Source organism: Ovis aries, chromosome 6 (assembly GCF_016772045.2).
Source record: "Ovis aries strain OAR_USU_Benz2616 breed Rambouillet chromosome 6, ARS-UI_Ramb_v3.0, whole genome shotgun sequence".
NCBI classification, from domain to species: domain Eukaryota; kingdom Metazoa; phylum Chordata; class Mammalia; order Artiodactyla; family Bovidae; genus Ovis; species Ovis aries.
Window position 1 is genome coordinate 20,506,084 of NC_056059.1, and position 11,587 is coordinate 20,517,670.

The window sequence follows — 11,587 nt, forward strand, 5'->3', positions numbered from 1 at the left end:
CAGCCCTCTGGATGTGATGAAACAGGGATTTGAGGATGTGGGGATGGGGCATGCAAGGACAGCAGAGGTAACTGGTTATAACTGTCCTATACTGATGCCCTGCAGTGGGATATGAGAAACTGAGGGCTGTTCACAAACAAATACTAAGAGTGGTGTTGGAGAGGCTCTTTGGTACCTTATGAAGATGAAGAGCCTCTTATCTCCTCCAGTAGAACAGTGAACAGCCAAGAGCAGACTCAGAACTTGATAGAGTCTGAAAGCTGAAGAGATATTTTGATGCTCAGCCAGAGCAGGTCTCTATGGGCCCTGATTTGGAAAACCTGGGATCTTGAAACATGGGATGGAAACAGCTGGAAAGATGACCCCCAGAGGATTTTGGCTCTGTAGACTGGCCTGAGTGTTTAGAGTTTACAGAGACAGTCTATTCTTCTATAATAAGAGTTGGCGATCCTGGAGTGTGCGGGATGAAATTTCAGGGACCTGCCACTTCAGTGAAGTTTATAGATACCCAGTGATCAGTGATATGGTAGAATATGCTCTCCTATATAAAAGTCAAATTGCTGCATTTTGCATCCCCATCACAAGCAGGGAGACACTGCTCCCAGTGGGACTCTTCTCAGTTCTGGAGGCAGTGCTTTCTAAACTGGAAATGCTGTAGCCCATACACTTGGTAACACAGAAGGCTGTCAGCTGGACTTCCCTGGTGGCTCAGAGACCCGGGTTCAATCCCTGGGTGGGGAAGATCTCCTGGAGAAGAAAATGGTAACCCACTCCCGTATTCTTGCCTGGAGAATCCCATGGACCGAGAAACCTGGTAGGCTACAGGCTATGGGGTCGCAAAGAGTCGGACACGACTGAGTGACTTCACTTTCTTTTCACTTTCAGAGAAGGAAAGGACTCTGTAACAGGACTAGCCTGCAGTGGGGGTCTAAGACCTTGGGCTGTGTGATCCATCAGAGTCGATAGAGGTGTCAGTGGTGGGGAAAGATGTTTGGAGCTTCTAGTGATATCCAGGGACAGATACTCAGTTTGGAGAAAGGCCATGCCATTTGCAGTGGAGAATTACATATTTCTTCAAAAACATCTCCTGAAGTGGTATTGGGTTCAGGTAAAGATGGAACTTTTGCCCATAGGACCCTAGTTGAGCTGCCCATTATGAGCTAATTTCTGTTGGACTGGCCAAGTCATGAATGTGGATGGGCCCAGCAACAGTCTATTTTTAGATAGAAAGGTGTGTCCAGAAATGGCCCAGGCAATGACAGAGAACACAAGTAGCTGCATGGGTAGGTGGCCCAGAACCTCATGTCACTCAGCACAGTCAAACCAGTGATATTCCCTTAGTTTGTACCTGTGCCCGTGGGTGGGTGAGGAGAATACTATCCATTCATCTAAAGGAGAGTGAAAATACCTGTGCTTGGTTTATAGACAAATTGGCCAAGTATGTGAAGATGGAAAGTGACTGTCTTATATTTAGTATAGCTACAATGTATGGATAAAAATTTGACTTTAAAAGTAGATTTTTAAAAAACTGAAATATTTGTCAAAATTATAAATACATACATGTTTTTCTCTTTAGCAGTTTTTTTGTTTCCTGAAAAGATTTTTAAAAAATCAGAAAACTTATAAATTATTTGGGATACAGTTATGTTCTCATGCTTCCTCTGACCACCTCATTTAGGATAATAAGGTTTTTAGTCTTTCGCTTACACATTTCCATCTGCCCAGCAACTGGAGTCCATCTGGAATAATGTATTTTCATCAAATTGTATGGGTAACTCAGACCAGAATTATTCATCTGAAGAGAAAATTGTTGTTATTTCATAGGTTTCACACATGAGCAAATTGATCTATAGCTGTGAAATGAATAATAGCATTATTTGACTACACAGTTAAATGAAAGTCTTGGAAATTATATAGTTGAATATTTTGCATTATTGTTGCTATTTTCTCTGGATTTCTCTTTGGGAGTGCCTTTACACTTAGAAATTTTCTTCACTTTTCATCTTTCTATTAAAAACAAAAAGTACTGTTTTGTTAGTCCAAGGTGGGTGAGCAGCTCTGGAATGCATTGTGGATGGGGCTAGAACTGTGACAAGGGTATCACCTCTTAAGGCAGATTCATGAGTTTAAAATCAATGCAGGACCTTCACAATTAGGAATGATTACATCCTTAAATGGAATCATTTCACAATATGGGATTGAGGGTAACTGGATAATCCTAGGTTGCAGATTTATTTCCTCATGCACAGAAGCACGAGACAAGCTCAGTATCTAAGTGACTTGGGTTGGCCTTGGCGTCTTTCAAGCACTGTATCAATGCTGTGATCTGTGGAGTCACTTTGTTTGTGCCTCAGTTTCCTTATCTGTGAGATAAGAGGGTTAGAGTAATTTATTCTCTTTTCTTTAACTCTTAAAAATTTTTTAATTGTTGATTTACAATGTTGTATTAGTTTCAAGTGTACAGCATAGTGATTCGAGTGATTCAGATATACACATACCTATGTTCACTCTTTTTCAGATTATTTTCCCATTTAGGTTATTATAGAATTTGAGTAGAGTTCCCTGTGCTTTACAGTAGGTCCTTGTTGGCTATCCATTTTATATAGAGTACAGTAGTGTGTATATGTCAATCCCAAACTCTAAGTTTATTCTACGTTTCCCCCACATTTTCCCTTTAGATTTATTTTTTTCCAGCTTTAATTTTAAATTTCTAGAAACCAGACTTTTGAATACAATTAAGGCTGGCTAAAATGAACATCCAACTGCCCCAAAAGTGCTTCAGTCTAAAACAGTCTTTTAAATAGTATTTGAAGGTTAAATGGATTAATACATGTATTGGGTTTTAATCTTCATTAGAAGATTAGAACAAGCACTTTTGTCCTAAGTCCTCATTAAGAATTCTTTACTCTCCCTCCAACAAAATGGCATTAAAATGTCCCATTGTGTTCTTCTAAATTCTTTTCAGACAGTGATAGACCTTGAGATATATTGATCATACTTTAAAAAAGAGTTAATTATCTGAATAGATGGCACATGATATCATTTATATAGCATATTTATATAGAAATTCTCAGAAAATAGATAAACACGATTTACTACAGGAGTGTTTCATTCTCTGTTCTTCCCTTACTCTATTGCCAACAGTGGTCCTGCCTGAAAATTTATCCATATCCTTCTAAAGTCCATTTACAGTTTTGAAAGTTATAAAGTAATAAACTCCATAGGCATTCTACATATCAGTGAAGTAGTAATTCTGATATTTGTCTAAAGATTGCCTCATTCATTCATTCCAATATTTGCCTGTGTTCCTCATATCTACTGATTTGAAGATACCTTTTATTCTTTATCCTGGTGGTAAAATCCTTCAGTTTGAGACTTCACCAGAAGAGAATAATATCAAAGGAGGACCGATGCATTGCAACTTGAAGAATTATAAGAGAAATCTTGTTGCAAGGGCTCATAAGCAAGAAAGGAGTATACTATGACCTCCACAATCCTGTTTCAGAGTGAGAACTAATAGATATTTGCAAATAAATGAAGGGATTAAATTAGAACAGCAACTTTTTTTTTTCCTTTCAGTTCAATGCAGATAGTGATTGTCAGACAAAAAATATTATCTCAAATATTTCCTAGTCAGCACATGCTATCACACCCCTCACCTAATGTTGAAGATTTTATCACACCTAGCAGCAATATTGTGCATTAAGATCTGCAACTGTTTCATGGTTATAAGGTCCTGAAAATAAGATAATGAGAGCATTCTGAATGCTCACTCTTCCTGTTGGAATTATATTAATATTATCATCTCATTTTTTGTTTGTCTGTTCCTCATAACAGCATTCCCATCTTAGCACTTAAGCAGAAAGCTTTACTTGTTATGGTTGTTTCACAGTTGATTCCATCCTTTGACTTCCTGTTTTCACAATTTGCCAACCAATCAAAGAGATGTGTGGTTTGAAAGCATGTGTCAACTGAACAGATAGCAAGAATAAAATGCACATATACATCCCAAAAGACTTGTGTCAAAATCGGTAAGATTGCACAAGGCAGGAACCTTGGGGATAGCGTGCTAACAGAAGAAAATTGTCAGAAATTAGTTCATTCAGTCTAGTATCTGGGCTGTAATAAGCCACGTCTTATCTCCTTTGGCCAGTGGACAGCTTCTAATTGGTAAGGGTCCAAGGTAAGGCGAACAAATGCAGGGAAACCTGTCTGCTTGGCTTTATACATCAGCAAGATAGCCTATCGTACATCAACGGACAGGCTTCAAGTTGACAACAGGAAAAATGTGACTCAGCTTATACAAAAGGGGAAGTCCCGGTTTTGGGCTCAAACAATGGGCCTGTCATTTTACGGCCCTGATGGTCTGTCTTACTGTTTTGGAAGATATGCAGGGCAGAGGACTCAGTATCCTTCCCTGGGTCCTAGACAGGGCACTGAATGTGGACTGAAGGAGAGGTATTACTCAAGGGTGAGAGCAGAGCAGAGGAAGCAATGCAGAACTTGCGGTTAGGCTGGTAAAATGACACCTCAGATTCCAGGAATACTTCATTTGGGTATGGGAACAGGATAGGCCCGGCAGCAAAACAGAAGCAGTGCAAATCCTCCTGAGAATGGTGGGATCTCAGAACGAATGAAACAAAGACAGCAGTCTGTGAGGGCGACACTTATTTTCTGCTCCCATCCCCGTAAGTCTGCAATGCCCCCTGCAGAAGTGCAGTCTTACTTCAAGTCAGCAACTATCTGCTCATCGAAGCAAAAACATGTCTGTGATGTGACGCCAAACACCACGTCCATGTGGTTTACGTGTTTTGTTATTTGAATTTGGGGGGAAATTCTTAAGACCTATACGGCTGAAGAGACCTTTACTTCTCAGACAACTGAGCTCCATATTATATAAATGACATCGCTGGGCAGACCTCACTGTAGAGTCATGATTTATGAACACGGGACCACCATCACTCTCTATGCTCATAGGTTGTCCATAATCCCTGCCTTAAAGTGTTGCCTAACTTCACTGTGTCCAGCTCTTCTATACTGAATTTTGTGAAGCTTGCATCCTTGTCCTTTCTTGTGGTGTAGTGATAAAATGGTAAACGTGGGCAATACAGGCCTTTTGTTGAAACACGGACTTACTAACAGGAACTGGGAGGAGTGGCTAAATATTGCTGGGGCCTCAGACTTTTATGGGAAAGACAATGGCAGTCATAAAATAGTCATTAGGAAGAACATGAGTTTCCTTAAGTTTCAACTCTTTAGATGTCATTGGGAAAAATGTTATTTTTGACTGAATTATTTTTAGAGTATGACAGATAAATTTTGTAGTTTTCTTGTGATTTATGGTCAGATGTCCTGGTCTATGGTACATAACACCCAAAAGGCTATTAAAGATGGCTTCTCACTACTGATAGGATCACATCTTCCTCATCTTTGTGTCCTTGGAATATAGTCAGGATTTGTCAATCATTTAATAAACATATTTAGTTGAATGCATACATTTTCAACTATGTTTTGATTAGCCTGAAAAGTCCCAAGGAAAAGAGAGATATAATGTGATAAGACTGACAGAGAGCAAGGATTAAAACCATAAAACTGAATTCCTTCTCCTGGGCCAGAAATTATAGTTCTGATTGCTTTCCTTTGGATGCCACAGAAATACAGAATGAAGGAAAAAACCCAGTTAAAGAAGTCTTTAGCAGCAGCAAAAAGATCCTGTGAGTTTTCAATGGTAAATTTAGATAATTTAAACTTCCTACAGGGGAGAACATGTAGGAAATAGGAAAAGTTTTGACTTCCTACCACCCACAAGGTTTCCAGAACCTTCCTTGATCTCAGATAAGCATTGAGCTCCCTCTCCTCCTTGCCCCATTCTTGAGTCCTGTGCTTCTCCTTTCTCTGTTCCTGTTCTCAGTCTCCCACGTCACACAGCAGTAACAAAATGACTAAAACCTTACTCACTGAATTTACTGCATGAGCCAAAAGCAAGTGCTCTGGCAGCTCAGCCAACTAACCACATCTTCTGAATCTCAGACAGCACTGACTGAAAGTTCTCCATGGAGCTGGGGGAGGAAAGCGTCATACATCATTTCTCAAATATTCACTTGGCCAACCCCAACATCTCCTTAAGTCTAGTCAAACCTCACCTTCTAAATGAGACACACTCCGACTTTTCTACTTGGTGCTGCAAAAGGCCCCACCTCCAACTCCGATCCCGGCACTCCTGATCTTTCTTACTCTACATTCTTTCTTTCCTGCGGCATTTATACTCTTCTATATTAGCGTGCCTACTTATTATTATTACTACTCTTTTTTTGGCTGTGCTTGGTCTTGGTTGCCGCATGTGGGCTTTACCTAGCTGTGGAGGGCAGGCGCCACTCTCCCGCTCTGATTCGTGGGCTTCCCATTGCAGCTGCTTCTGCTGTGGCAGAGAACAGGCCCTAGGGTAAGCGGGCTTCAGTAGTGGTGGTATATGGGCTGATTGCCTTGTGGCATGAGGGACTTCCTGGGCCAGGGATCTAACCCATGTCCCTTGCATTGGCAGGTGGACTCTTAACCACTGGACCACCAGGGAAGCCCCAGCATGTCTACTTATCATATTAATTTTCTGTTCCCGCTTCCTACTCAAATGTAAGTTCCACCAGGGCAGGGTGCTTAATTTGTTTACCAGTGTATCCCAAGCCCTAAGAACTATGTGTAGCACATAGCAGATGCTCAATAAAGATTTGTAAGAGGAATGATTGAATATAAGTCTACAGCCCCTATTTTAGCTAAGTTTTTGAGTAGGGCTGCTATAATCTCAGTGGAATTTCATTAGGGTACTGGAGAGGAGTTATAACCAAAGTCTTATTGTGTACAATAATAGGAAGGCAAGCCACAAGTGAAACATCAAGAGGACTTTCAGTTAAATTCAATACATTAGGCTTTTTTTTTTTTTGAAACTGAAGTATAGTTGAGTTTCAATCTTTTATAAATTTCTGCTGTACAGCAAAGTGATTCAGGTATACAAATGCATACATTTTTTTTTGAATTCTTTTTTTATATTCTTTTCCATTGTGTTTTATTACAGGGTGTTGAATATAGTTCTCTGTGCTATAAAGTAGGACATTGTTGTACCAAGATTTAAAAAATGCCTATCTGGTCCAGGAACTTTGCTGGGTACTGGAGAGACAGAGATGAATCAGCTGTTGCTTCTGCTCCCAGTTTATCATCTATTAGAGACACAAGTGTATGAACAAAGCCTCACAGTACAGTGTGATTGGTGCTAAAATGGCAATGTAAAGCAAGAGCAATGACATGAGAAGCTCCATTGAGCATCACACAATTCCACCGAATATTTGTCTCTCCTAGTGAGGTAGTCGAAATGGATCATGGGAGAGGGCTGAAGGGAATCAGGGCGCCAAGAAGAGACCTTATGTGAGCTGTCAGCTTCTCTCCTTTCATTGGAATGGAGTCTTGTCATTAGGACATTTTCTTGCCTCTGTTATCGCAAGTTGAGCCAGCAAGTAGAGTTGGAAGAATGAATTGGTTAAACTGAAACTCATCTATTGAGTCTGTTGGCTTCCACATCTCCGGTTAGAGTATAGGCCTCTTTCCTTTTCCCATGGCAGTTCCTGCAGGTTTTAGGTCTCATCATATCTGTATCTGCCCAGCCTGTTTAATGAGGTTCTGAATAAATCAGTTTCCTTGTGATAGCTTCTCATACAATTCATCTTTCCTTCTATCATTCTAGAAAAACAGTCTGTTTTGCATTTTCTTGGTATTGCTTTATTCTTGGTTATTTGTATCTTGACTTATCTTTTCTGAATGAGAAGCAGATGGCAGATGACTCATCAGTACAATCATTATGACTTTCTTTGCTGCTCATAACTTCAGATTCCTGGCCTAAATGTTTCTTACCACTTCTGCTTCAGATGAGTCATATGACTTCAGGTGGTGGCTTAGAATCACTGCTTTCTCTGCTCTAACTAGTTCCAAGAATCTGTTTATCGGTGGTCTGATGAAGATTTAGAAGTTATGCTGCTGAACAGACCCCCTAGTGAGAAGAATGGGAAGAAGTTCTCCTTTTGTGGTATCTTATTTCTATTGATTAGCAAAAGATTGTCATATTGATCATTTGTGTGTGTGTGTGTGTGTGTGTGTGTGTGTGTGCACATTTCTGTGTGTCTGTGTGTGGCTCAGTCTTGTCTGACTGTTTGAGACCTCATGGACTATAGCCCACTGTCCATGAAATTTCCCAGGCAAGAATACTGGAGTTGGTTGCCCTTTCCTCCTCCAGGGGATCTTCCCAACCTGGGGGTGGAACCCACATCTCCTGTGTCTCCTGCACTGGCAGGCCAATTCTTTATCACTGCATCAAATATTAATCATTATCATTATTCTAAATATTTAAAAACCATCCAAAGATTTCATGAGTGAAGACTTAAAATCTACCTTAGGCATCTATTTCTATTTATTATGCTCTCTGTGGCTTTGGAAAGTGAGAAACCGAGTTACACCTCATTTTTGTGAAGCTTTTACTGATTTCTTAAGATAGAGGCTGGGAAACACAAGGGAAAGTACCTAACCATCTGCCTACAATGTGCTAGTATAGGCTTCTTTGGGTCAATTCATTTTTGTATACCCAGTTTCTAACATAGAGTTGCACATACAGTAGATACTCAGTAGATGTTCTAAATTAGAGAATAAAAGAAGGCATGAGTTGGCCTGCTTAGTGATGTGAGGAACGACATTGAACCTGGAATCCAATTTATATGTGTGTGGGAAGGTAGAATTATACCAGTCAGTTTTCTACTAATGAGAGATATGATAGGGCAAATTGAACAGCTGAGACTTTTAATAAAATGTGTTAGCATTACACCTTTTTTCTTAGTTTATAAGGAGGGAAAATTGCCTTAGGTATATACTGAGGAAGTACCACCTACAAAGTACAATTTGAGGAGCTGTAACTAAGAATCTTTTGGATGCCTCCCATGAAACAGCTTTCCTTTTATACCTGGTCAGTAATTCCCATCAATAGGGCTGGTCTGCAAAGTCAAGGATTGTGATCTTCACAGAGAGCACACATCCATTCAAGTGAAAAGAGAGTGTGAAGAATTTTCTCAAGCCTTCTCCTTTTGTGGGTCTTTTTCATCATGATTAGCACATAGGTATAAATCATAGGTAGAATTTCTCAAAGTATATTCTGTGCATTCCTGTACTACCTATACTCCAAGGTCAGCTGTCATTGTTTATCTCCAAACTCTGTCTAACTTTTCTTCATGGTGCTTATTACTACCTGAAATCATGTATTATTTTAGTTTTTACTATCTGCTTCCATCACTAATAGTATAAACTCTTAGAGGACAGGGACTTGTTCATGACTTTTTAGACATGAAAACAGTGTTTGGTGTATACTAGATACTCTATAAATATTTGAATAAATGAAGGAGTATCATGATGTGAAGAAAAGACGTGTGTGAACAAATTCATTTTGAAATTGTTGGACAAACAAAGATAAACAGGTTTATCTACAGCAGGGTCATTGGATATTTTAGCAAACTAATTATATTATGAATCCCAAGAAGGGCAAAAATATGTTATGCTTCCTTAACTTCTTTTATCACAGAGCTTTTTTTTTTTTTAGGGATAATGTTCTAATGTAATGAGTTAAGTGCATTTCAGTGGAGAGACCAAACAGGGGAGATCTCAGAGGATCACTCCTGTACGAGATGATACAAGTTAAATTTTGTTTATCATTGATTTATTGAAACTTCAGTACCAAGAAGTGTAAAAATTGCTTTATATATCCATTCATTCATTAAACAACTATTTGTCAAGCACCTACTAAGTGTATAATGCTTTTTAAGCATGTAAGGTACATCAGTGAGATTAAAGATAAATAATAACTATTATCTACCCTCATTTACATTTGATGAAACCAAGATAGAGCTCTTTTAACTTGCCCAGGGTCGTTGTTTTTTTAACATTTATTTGTTCGACTACTTCAGGTCTTAGTTGTGGCACATGGGGATCTTTGATCTTCATTGCAGCACATGGGATCTTGAGTCGTGTCATGCAAATGCTTCATTATGGCATATGGGATCTAGATTCCTGACCAGGGATCTAACCTGGGCCGCCTGTACTGGGAGTGTGGAGTGTTGGCCCCTGGACCACCAAGGAAGTCCCCAGCATCAAGTACTTAATGAGTGATAAAGCCAGAGTTTACACTCATATAGTTCTCTCTGAAGCCCTATAATATTCTATGCAAAGAATATTTACATTTATTTGACCTTTCCCAAGAGTGAAATGGGTTCTAGTGGCTCAGACGGTAAAGCGTCTGTCTACAATGCGGGAGACCTGGGTTCGATCCCTGGGTCAGGAAGATTCCCTGGAGAAGGAAATGGCAACCCACTCCAGTACTCTTGCCTGGAAAATCCCATGGACGGAGGATCTTGGTGCAGGCTACTGTCCATGGGGTCACAAAGAGTCGGGCATGACTGAGCAACTTCATTTTCTTTCAAGACTGAAAACTTGACTATTTATATATTTTGAAAGATCTTGGAAGAATTGTCTATAAAGACTTAAGTTGTTATTCATAAAATAGAAACTGTCTTTTATGAGGAGTTTTTATAGAGAAGTATTCTGTGACAATCACATTAAATACACCTATTTTGCTTTTAAAACCCAAAAAGTGAGATGGGCACAAGTTTCTATGGAGAAGCTGGTTTTGGTTTGCAGCACTCATCCATTGCCTTTTAGGTACCTGAGCCAACTGCTTTTTTCTGGCTCTTGTTTCCCATGATTCTCAAGAGAAAACATGGTCCCTTGTAACCACTGATGGGTGGCATGGTTGCACTTACCTGCTTGACTCTTGATATACTCCCATGGCATAATTTTGGTTTTTGCCTTTCAGTAGCATATACCATGACTGAAGGTAGGAAGCCCAGGTCTCAGAGCCTTCCTACTTTATGACTGGATAGCATTAGGCTCATATTTAAATATTTCAGTTGCTCATTTAGTCAATAATTCAAATTCTTTGCACTTGAGTTCCCTTTGGCTCTCTAGATACACAGAGTAAATTGTTTTATAATCTGGCATTTATTTTCACTTGACTCATTTTTAAAGTCTTCTTCATTTTGTTCCTATTCATTTATAACTCTATTAGCTTAGAGACACCATTCATTTTGTAAGCAGTGCTTTAAACACATTTCATCTATCAGGATTAATTTTGCTGAATGCACCACCAAATAAATACATTAAAAACAACTGTAACACTTCATTAATCAAAATGTCAACTTCTGCAGATGTGAAACGTCCCCCACCTTTAAAATTCTCTTCCTTTGCTTGTGAGTGCTTGTCTGTTTGACTAAAACATAAAAAGTGAAAAGTGATTAAAAAAAAAACACTGTTGTTCTATTAGAATATGCACGCAGGATTTGAAGGTGCAATCCATTATAATTAAGGCTAATTAATTATTATATGGTCAAATGAGCAACAAATGCACATGCAAAATCTAAAAAGTTAATTATTTGAAAACTGGTTAATCAATTGTGCATTCAAATGCACATTTGTTTTAGCATGCAGACACTTTGCACTTTTATAAAGGATT